General features: G+C 40.7%; 1 pseudogene; it reads right to left on the reverse strand.

Moving 5' to 3' along the window:
• Positions 1-844: 844 nt before the first annotated feature.
• Positions 845-1,963, reverse strand: LOC129467284 (heterogeneous nuclear ribonucleoprotein A1-like; annotated as a pseudogene).
• Between the last annotated feature and the right edge of the window lie 6,371 nt (positions 1,964-8,334).

Genomic DNA, 8,334 nt, shown 5'->3' on the forward strand with positions numbered 1-8,334 from the left:
TGAGAATCTAAGGTGATTTACTCTAATGTCCAAGCTGTGAACCACCATTTGGTCATTATAATGAGTCTATAAGTTTTATATCCCCAATCTACAAATAAGGTTTTATCAGATCCATTAATGTACCTGTACTTATGTAACTGGTATGTACTAGACATTGATGGCACACAGATCATTAAAATGGCATGAGAAAACATATGTTACACATGACCCATTTCACTGAGTGACACAGCAAGACCCTGTGTCAAAAAAAAGAAAAAAGAAAAAGAAAAATTCAGAGTTCTAAAAGAAGCATAGGTGAAAGATATGGGTTCGGTTGGTACCAGTAAGGATGATTTCAGCTGCAAATAATAGAAAACCTAATTTTAGCTGGCTTTAACAATAATTGAATTATTGATTCAATTATTCAATTGATTTATTGTCTTACATATCAAGTAGTCTTGAGGAATGACATTTCCAGGGCGATTAGGTCAGTAACTCAATGTTAGTTTCAAAGTTCCAATTATTTCCATCTTTCTATTCTTCCATTTCAGCCCTTTGGCCTTTCTCTTAGGCGTGTCCCCTCATGATCACAAGAGGGCTGCCATAGCTCTACATGTCACCTCCTCACCAATAACATCCACAAACTAGAAAAGAGATATTTTTCTTAGGCTCCCTCAAAAAGAAAAACAGACACATTTATTCAGTGCCATGATCAGACTGTTACATTTAGCAATCAACAGCATGGATGCAAATAGAAAAAAAATCTTCATTAAAACCCTTTGTTGGAATGCTTTACACTTTCTACAGAACAGAAACTAAAATAACTTGTTATACAATTAGTCACAAATACAGCCCTCAAGTTTTTTGCCCCCACACATGAGTATTTGTCAAAAACATGTCTTCTTTGTAGCAGCTAGGTCCTGCCACCACTGCATTTGGCTGAGTTCACAATCTGTTGTAACTTGTAGCTTCCCTGTCACTTCTCTAGCTCTCCTCTCCTGCTAAGCTTTGTTTCCTGGCAGTAATTAAAATTTTCTGACACTGCCATAGCTACTACCGCTACCAGAATGGCCATATCCACCTTGGGTTCATGGTTTGGCACATTATTGGCCTCCACCACCATAGGGGCCAGAGTTTCTGCTTGCAAAGTTTCCTCCCTTCATGGGTCCAAAATCTGAAGACTGATTGTTATAATTGCCAAATCACTGTAGCTTTTACCACCTCCAAAATTGCTTCCATCATTACCAAATCCATTATAGCCATCCCCACTGCTGCCATATCCAACACCACCGGGGCTGCCACCAAAGCCACCACAACCACTGAAGTTTCCTACATGACCAAATTTGTCATTCCCACCAAAACCATCTCCACAACCACCACAAAAGTTTCCAAAACCACTTTGACCTCTTTGGCTGGATGAAGCACTAGCCATCTCTTGCTTTGAAAGGGCTTTCCTAACTTAACAACTGTGGCCATTCACAGTATGGTATTTTTGAATGACAATCTTACCTACAGACTCCTGGTTGTCAAAGGTTGCAAAGGCAAAGCCCCTTTTCTTGCCACTGCCTCGGTCAGTCATGATTTCAGTCACTTCAATTTTTCCATACTACTCAAAATAATTTCTTAGGTGATTTCTTCAGTGTCTTCTTTAATGCTGCCAGCATATATCTTTTTCACAGTTAAGTGGGCACCTGGTCTTTGAGAATCTTCTCTTGAGACAGCTCTTTGGTTCCACAACTCTTCCATCCACCTTGTGTGGCCTTGCATTTATGGCTGCATCCACCTCCTCCACAGTGGCATATGTGACAAACCCAAAGCCCCTGGAACACTTGGTGTTTGAATCTCTCATGACCACACAGTCCATGAGCATTCCCCATTGCTCAGAATGGCTCCTCAGGCTCTCACCAGTTGTTTCAAAGCTCAGCTCTCCAATGAAGAGCTTCTGCAGCTGTTCAGGCTCTTTTGGAGACTCTGACTTTGACATGAGGGCAGTGGAAAGAGAGACTTTAATGATGCTTCCTCGGTGGCGTCCACAAGCAGAAAGCTAAGCTTCCTTTTTAAGGTAAGAAACACTTTCCCAGAATCTCCCAGCAGATTTCCCTGTGTTAGTAATTAGAATTACATCACATGATTATTTCTAACACAGTCACTGGCAAGGGAAACAGAATTATTACAATTGGCTTAAATCAGTCAAGATTCAACCCCTAGGTCCAGGAAGAGGCCCCTGCTACTTCTGACGCATGGCACCACTAAAAATATCAGTGTTGTTAAGTGGAAAGAAGAGAGGATATGGGGAGGCAGCTGAGGTCTGCCATGGTGTGAAACAAGGAAGAGGCCCTAGATAAGGCAATCCTTGAGCTAAATTTTAACATGCTAGTAGAGATATGCCAGATTAAGTGAACATATGAAGGAGTGGCTTGAAGAGCAGGCAAGGCAGAGAGAGGGGCATTCTAGACAAGGAGACAACATGAACAGAAGCATAAAGGCTAAGGAGAGAGTGAAAAACTATAAGCTATTTGCTGAGTTATAAAATGATAAAAGATGAGATTATTGAGCTAGCAAGTCGAGTCAACTAGGTTTGTCTGTCTGCAAGCACAATTGTATGAAACTAGAAGAGATAGGTCAAATTTTCTTTGGATTTCTGTCAGACAGATTTTCAGCAAATGGCCAGTTTCCCTAAGAGATCAAACCAAAAAATTTAAAAACTCACAAGTTCAGATAGTAGCTTTAAACCAACTCTCCTATTTTTCCAAAGCACCTACTTTTACCCATCTAGTAGCCAAATTTCCACATTCTCCCTCTCTTTCTCTCCTTTAGGCAGCACAGTTCTGTAAGACAGGGGCCAGATCTTTCAATAACCTGTGGACACTGGACTGACCACTTCATGGAGTGGCTTGGGATAAAGTGGAAGGTCTTGCCAGAAGACATCCCATTATGTGTGAGCCTCTTTTCCTTGAAAGCTTTTTTCGTGTAAGCTTTCCTGGCATACCTGTATGTTCTCTTACTTTCACTAAATATTTTTGACTGGGAAATTGGAAATAGCTTAGAGAAATTGAAAAGGGAGACATGAGGCTGCCTACTAGTAGAATCGAGGCCCTTTCCTAATTGACTTTCTCCTCCTGCTGGGCAACCTTTGGACTCATGGTGCTCTTATGGAATCATACCTGCCCTAAAATTCATGACTTCAAGAGTGATCTCCAACTGCCCTCCCCACAACACCTATGTAATCGAATAATTTGGGCTTTGACTGTAATCACAAATTCTCTCCCTCTATTGGGACCCACTATGGTCTGAATGTATCTCCAAAAATTCATGTTGAAACTTCATTGCCAAAAGAGGTAGGGCTGGCCAGGCATGGTGGCTCATGCCTGTAATCCCAACACTTTGGGAGGATGAGGTGGGCAGATCACTTGAGGTCAGGAATTCAAGGCCAGCCTGGCCAACATGGCAAAACCCCGTCTCCACTAAAAATACAAGAATTAGCCAGGGGTGGTGTGGGTGCCCGTAATTCCAGCTACTCAGGGGGCTGAGGCAAAAGAATCACTTGAACTTGGGAGGCGGAGGTTGCAGTGAGCCGAGATGGTGCCACTGCACTCCAGCCTGGGTGACAGAGCAAGACTCCATGTAAAAAAAAAAGAAAAAAGAAAAGAGGTGGGGCCTCTAGGGGGTGATTAAGGCATGACAGCAGAGCCCTCATGGATCGTATTAGGGCCCTTATTTTAAAAAACTTGAGGAAGTGGATTTGCTGTCTTCCATTCTTCCACCATGTAAGGACAGCTAAGCAGGGTCATCTGTGAGGAATGAGCCCTCACCAGACACCAAACCTGCTAGCGCCTTGATCTTAGACTTCCCAGCCTCCAGGACTGTGAGAAAATAAATTTCTGTTCTTTGTAAATTACCCAGTCTCAGGCATTTTGTTCTAGAAGCACAAATGGACTAAGACAGGACCATAGCTATGAACACCATTCCATAAACTGCCTGATAGCAAACTGCAAGATTCTTACGTGAGGATCTATGAAGACAGAGTGCAGTTAGGGTCCACAAATGCATACCCTCTGTGTTCCTGCTCCTGAACCTGGGGAGGAGTCTCTAACCAACTGTAGATGGTGAAAGGTCTGTTTAATATTGAGTCTACATGTCACCTTATCATCTTACATAGGTTCAATGCTCCACAAAGCCAAAAACTATTTATCAGACATGGTATGAAAAAGATCAATTTTCTGTTCTATACTAGTTAGGCAGTCCCATCTGTAGGGATAAAAGGAATGAAGGGCCTGGGAATAGGCCATGTTATTACACAAGGTGCTCAAATAAAAGGAACTTGGTTTATGAAGTGCTGACAAGAAGTGACCGAGTAGCACCAAGACAGAAGAACTCTTTTCTGGTTGGGGTGATCAGGGATCACTGTTTTGGCTATGGTAAGGATGACTAATCTTGGGATTCTGAGCCAAAACGCCATTTACACCAATAATAAGAATATGCTGAAACTAACTAATACTGTATTCCAAGTCACTCCAGGCATCTAAATAATAGGAAAGATCGATTTTTAAAATTATTTCCAAATTCCCCACAAGAGAAGTAAAAACCTATAATCACTGAAAATTTCTAATTTAATAAGAACAGAAAGCAGATGAAAACACGTTTATAGCTCATGTCTGCCAAAGAGAATTAACTACTATGCACTTTAAAACTCTTCTTTCACTGGGAGATTAGGTGCAATAAAGCCCAGCACATCTTGTCTCAACCATGAAATAAAATGATCATCTGCTTATCTATCATTTACTTCACACAGAGGGCTCACACCAATAAAACTGAAATTTTATAGAGCTATGAAGGAAGACAAAACCCATAAAACGTTCCATACACTTTTATAGCTTAAAGATGTCTCTCAGAAAGGTGAACCACATATTTACAAACAAGCCTACCTCATTGTCCTTTCTTTCTTCAGACTGCCTTTTTTCACAGTATAGTAATTCCCCAGGTATTCGGAGGTCAGATTCCAGCAGCTCTTTAGGTATCTGAGCATGATCATTGTGATTGGAATTTTCTTATTAGGAGGAAAATATTCTCAGCAGTGTTGTCTAATGTCTGCTGAGTAGAGGCAGCCCTGAGCTGAGAGTAGGTAAAATTGCCACCCCAAGGGAAACTCTTTGAATCTGCTGTGATTCTGGAGGCTGCCTGATTCAAAACAATAAAAATAAAAATGTTTTGAATTGCCAAACCCCTTACTCACTGAAGCAGGAGAAAAAGAGATAGGACCAGAGATCATAAGCAAGAGTTGGGAGGTTTTTCTTCCCAAACAGACAAGCAGCCTCTCTTCTGGAATCAGCACACACTTCAGGGCCTTCTTTTGCTGAATCTTTGATCTTTTGGCCTCTGAACTGTGTCTGTTCAATTCGACAGAAATGTATTTAACAACACTATAATCCAGGCATTGGAGAGATAATGAGGCCCCTCAGGAGCTTATTGAGTGGAAGAGAAACAGACAAGCAAACAGATGATTCCAATGCAGTCTATTATGAGTCAAATACAAGCAGGCACCAGCTGTGGTGGAGGATGGGGATGAGGTTAACCCTGTTAGAGAGTGAAGAGGTTGTGGAGATATTATGGAAGGGTTCTCAGAAGAGCTGATGCTTCAACATAATTGAATTGATGTATTATGATTTGTTAAATACTAACATTTCATATCTATTAATGAGATTAAAATATATATAGACTACTTAATTTAAAAAAACGTAATGCCTGTTTTCTCATAAAATCATATAAGAAAATACTACCTACAAGAAACCACACACTTTGACCCTATTGTCACCATGGACAGGCCTCCGATTACTTCTTTTTTTTGTTTTTGTTTTTGTTTTTGTTTTTGAGACAGAGTCTCGCTCTGTCGCTCAGGCTGGAGTGCAGTGGCGCGATCTCGGCTCACTGCAAGCTCCGCCTCCCGGGTTCACGCCATTCTCCTGCCTCAGCCTCTCCGAGTAGCTGGGACTACAGGCGCCCACCACCACGCCCGGCTAATTTTTTGTATTTTTAGTAGAGACGGGTTTTCATCGTGGTCTCGATCTTCTGACCTCGTGATCCGCCCGCCTCGGCCTCCCAAAGTGCTGGGATTACAAGCGTGAGCCACCGCGCCGGCCTCTGATTACTTCTTTTATCCCTTCAAAGGATTCCTGCCCTGGAGGGGAGAGAGATCAGAAAATGCGATTAGAATAATGTGGGAGATAAAATAAAACAAAGTTCCAGGTAACAAGAAGAAAAGAAGCAGAATATACTTTTTTGTGACTTCAGACTTTCCATCTGCAGTAACATAAGCTGGAGAAAGAAAGATGATTTCACTTAAAACCAACATGAAATATTTGACTATGACATGGAACTGGAAAGCATCTTTGGTTATCTGAAAATGATGAGAAAAGCTAGGGGAATGGCATTAAATTTTATATAAGGGCAAGGAAAGGACTAGCTGCTGACTGGGTACAGCAGCTCATGTCTGTAATTCCGTCACTTTGTGAGGCCGAAGTGGGAGGACTGTTTGAGGCCAGGAGTTCCAGATAGGCCTGGTCAACATAATGAGACCCTGTCTTTATTTAAAAATAAAAATTAAAAGAACTAGCGCCACAGAATAATAAAAAGGGAATAGTAAACATGATTAAATTGCCTCATAAACTCCAAAGCAGTGCTTGTTCAACATAAGAAATGCAGGCTAAGTCAAGGAGAAGGAGAAGTTGAAGGAGGGGAAGAGGGAAGAAGAAGGAGGAGGAGGAGGTGGTGGTGGTGGAGGAGGAGGAGGAGGAGAAGGAGAAGAAAGAAGACATAACATAATGACACTGTGCTAAGTGAAATAAGCCAGACGCAACAGGAGAAATAGTGTATAATTCCACTTATGTGAGTATGATGGTTAAATATTTTGTTTACCTTTTGTTTTTGTAGAGACGGGTCTCATATTATTGCCCAAGCTGGTCTCAAACTCCTGGCCTCAAGCAATCCTTCTGCCTCAGCCTCCTGAGTCACAGGGATTATAGGATGAGGATGATTAATTGTATATGTTGACATCAGTTCTTCCCCGGGTCTCCAGCCTGCTGGCCTTGCCATTCCTGAAAATAAATCAATCTCGCTCTCTCTCAATCAATCTCTGTCTCTATATGTGTATGTGTGTGTGTATAATGTATGTATATGCACACATGCACACACACATGCACACACACACACCCACACATACACACATCCTATTGGTTCTGTTTCTCTAGAAAACCCTAACTACTATAATGAGGTACCTAGAGTGGTCAAAATCAAGGAAAAAGAATGTTAAATAGTGATTGCCAATGGCTAGGGGAAGGGGGAATACAGAGTTATTGTTTAATGGTCAGAGTTTCAGTTTTGCAAAACGGAAAGAGTTCTGGGGATGCATAGTAGTGATGGCAGCACAACAATATTAATGTACTTAATGCCACTGAACTGTACACTTAAAAATGGTTAAGGCAGTAAATTTTATATTACATGCAGTTTACCACAGTTTAAAAAACAAACAAAACACACACACACACACACACACACAAAAAAAAAAAAAAAAAAAACCAGGTGAGAGGACATTGTTACACTTAAGTACATGAAGCCAGAGACTGGAAAAGACCACCAAAAGCAGAACAGGGAATGAGAAAAGACCCACAACCCAGTCATATAATTATGAAATTCCACAACACCAAGGTTACAGAGGAGGGTGTGAAAGCTTTCAGGAAGAAAAAAACATAAACATGTAAAAGGTCATTTATAAAGGTTTGAAAAAACACAGAAAGAAAACAGAGAAACAGAGAGACTTAGTATCCATGAAACACGGATCCAAAGGTGTGACAAAGAATATTCCCGGAGGATGGCTGTACAACAGGCTGAGAATGCCCACTTTCACGACTGTTATTCAACAAAATACTGGAAGTCCTAGCTAGAGCAATCAGACAAGAGAAAGAAAGAAAGGGCATCCAAACTGGAAAGGAAGAAGTCAAATGATCCTTGTTTACAAAGAACATAATCTTATATTTGGAAAAACCTAAGGACTCCACAAAAAAACTTAGAACTGTAAATAAATTCAGTAAAGTTACAAGATACAAAATCAACATACAAAAATCAGTATCATTTCTATATGCCAACAGTGAACGATCTGAAAAAGAACCAAAAAAGCAATCTTATTTATAATAACCACAAATAAAATTAATACCTAGGAAGCAACCAAAGAAATGAAAGATTTCTACAATGAAATTCATAAAACATTGATGAAATAAATTGAGGAGGACACAAAAAAATGAAAGATATTCTATGTTCATGGATTGGAAGAATCAATATTGTTAAAATGTCCATACCACCCAA

The sequence above is a fragment of the Symphalangus syndactylus genome, chromosome 18 (assembly GCF_028878055.3).
Source record: "Symphalangus syndactylus isolate Jambi chromosome 18, NHGRI_mSymSyn1-v2.1_pri, whole genome shotgun sequence".
Lineage (NCBI taxonomy): Eukaryota > Metazoa > Chordata > Mammalia > Primates > Hylobatidae > Symphalangus > Symphalangus syndactylus.